Below are 2,895 nucleotides of genomic sequence, written 5' to 3'. Positions count from 1 at the left end.
ATGTTTTAGTAAACTGTCTCTAAGGCTGAACAAACCATTATATGATTTCTGTGAGGACGCTAGTCCTGGAATCTTCTAGGAATTAATCTAACTTTGCTATAATTTCATTTGACCCTATAAACATCCTTTTTATCTTTAAAGATGTGGCATTAATATGTTCTGTATTAAGAGCTTTCAATATGATTGTCATCTTTCACATTAATTAAGTTGACTTAATATATATATTTCAATTGGATTTTTTCTACTGGAAACAAGTAGAATTACATTTCTGCGTGTCTGCTTGTATCCTTATCCAGCTTTATGATGAATGTGATTGAATGAATGCTTAATGAATAAGTGAAGTATCCCTGTCTAATTCTTGGGAATCACTAAATCCTCGTTTATCCTTGTTCAGGGCAGAATAAAAAAGAGTGAGAATTTGGTTTGTGGTTAGAGAGAATTAGGAATTGAGTTCCTGCATATAATTGATGAAATCCACTTAAATTGTTAATTAAAATCATCACCCTTCAGCCAAACAATCACCTTAATGACTTAATGAGTGATTAAAAATGGAAAATAACCATCATGGGACCAAAGCCTAGAATCAATCTGCTTAATAATGAAACTTAATTTATCTCAAAGGTAAAACACACACAAATATTTGATTACTGTAGTCAGTAAACCAGAAATATAAAAACTATAAAAAGAATTCAAACTCCACACACCTGCAAAAATACATAAATTTAGAGTCTGCTACACTGTAAGAGAAAAGGAGCAGTCCTCTATATTAGATGGCACTATTGTGGATGTCAGTGATCTACAGCATGTCAGTGAATAATTCTCTCAACTCTCTTTTTTCCTCACCTCCCCCTTCTTATTTTTCTCATCTTCTGTCCTCTCTTTCTTTTCCTTTTCTTCCAGTCACTCACATATAAATATATGTACACACACACACACACATTTTCCTATATAGCTTCTATTTCATACATTCTGAAGCAGCATGTTTTTCTTTGCATCCTAGTAACTTGCTACACTGGAATATATATGAGTGACATTATCATGACTGGAATGCTCCTTCAGTAAGAGTAAACTTTTATTTTTGGAAATCTCTGCCATGTTAGTGTCATTTTTCCTCTTATAGACTCCAGTTTGGTGAACAAGTTTAAGGCTAAGCTTCACCTTAACATCATCAACTCAGAGACAGTACCCACAGCAACAAGGTCACTTTTCCCTTCTCACAGCTTGTTGTTGCTCTGACCAGCTGCGCCATCTTCTGGCAAGGCCTTCCTTGGCTCCTTATTGTGTCTGCCTGGCACCTTTTTCTACTGCACTACCTCCTGAATATTCAAGTCTACCTCCTCTCCCCAAGTCTTTGACAGTTTTAAGTTCCAAGTCAGGTCGTGTCATTTTTCTCCATTCATATGACACCTAGGAGGGCTCCGTGATACCTCTTCTAACTTTGAGATGCTAACTGTGCTTTGTGAGATGAGGACCAAATTCCTTTGAAACTGCTATTCCCTGTTCACCAGATTTGGCCCTTCCACCTTCCAATTTCTCTTCGTCCATGATATGCCTGAGAAGTCTGTCAATAAGTCTTAAATTTACTTTCTAACTTGTCCTTAACACTCTATACACAGACTCATCCTCCCACAATTCCACTGAAGCAACTTATGTTAAGGTCTGAAACTTTTCAGTTTTATTAAATATTTTGTTAGGATTCTTGGTTTTCAATGAACTGAAAGCCTTCCTCAGTACTAATCATATTTCCTTCCACATTGAAGGCCGAGTACCTTTGGTAGTGTTCTCATGGAGATTTCCTGGTGTCGCTGGGCCTTTTTGGTGATTTCCCCTGGTAATTTGGCCTTAAGTCTTGTCATCACCCCATCATTCCCAAGCACAAAGGTCACCTCAAGACACTCACACTTTTAAACTTTTCATATAGCATGCTTTCTATGTACTCAAATGGAACTGCAGAACAGAAATCTGTGTGCGTTCACATATGTGTTCTTTTCTGCTATTCCAACTTGAAAACACACTTTCATCTTTGCTTTGAGGCAAGATGGTACTACTTAATTACACTATTGAATATGAATATGAACAGCTAGCTACCCACAACAGTGCTCAGGTTTAATTTCAAAATAGATTTCATATTCTTTACATCCCCACTGCTACCACCTACTACAAATATATTTTATCTCTCACAAATTAACAAACAAAATTTCTTTTGAATAGGTCCCAGGAGATGGCTATGATTATAATGAGGATTTTTAAAGCTCATTAATCAGATATCACCCCCCTCCTGCCACTTTAATAACAGAGTCAAACTGTGTGTGCTACTTTTTTTCTGCAGTCTAAACTCATTTCCACTCATGTGTTTTTACGTTTGTATCATTGTCTGGAATGTCCATCTTCTGGTTTCCTAGAATCCTCTTCTATTTATTCAGGACATTTATAAATCACTTACTTGGCCTTTGGGTTTTCCAAGTCATTTTATAGTGAATACCATGAACACATACATCATAAATAAATAATTTGTTTTAAATTTTTCTATATGAATGCAAACTTAAGCAAATGCATTCAGAATTATATATAAACATATTATAAATATACATATATTCACACAAAATATTTATATATATACAGATATATAGACATGTGGATATGTTATATACTAAATACATGCCTATATATACATATATATGTTTCAATTTTCCAAGAGTCAAGCTGAGACTTGATTCATGGTTAACATATATTTATTGAATAATGAATAGTTGCAATAATGATGTTCAAAATAACAATAATGGTAAAAAATAAGTTTAAGAAACTAATTATGGTGGTTCTTGCCACTAATGTTAATTCTCACATTGGGGATACAGGAGGATCTTGACTGTGAAGCCATCCTGTACTAAGTATCAT

Source organism: Alexandromys fortis, unplaced genomic scaffold (assembly GCF_014885135.2).
Source record: "Alexandromys fortis isolate MF-2015 unplaced genomic scaffold, M_Fortis_MF-2015_v1.1 scaffold_105, whole genome shotgun sequence".
Lineage (NCBI taxonomy): Eukaryota > Metazoa > Chordata > Mammalia > Rodentia > Cricetidae > Alexandromys > Alexandromys fortis.
The sequence above is the reverse complement of the archived record's forward strand: the minus strand, read 5'-3'. Positions refer to the sequence as shown.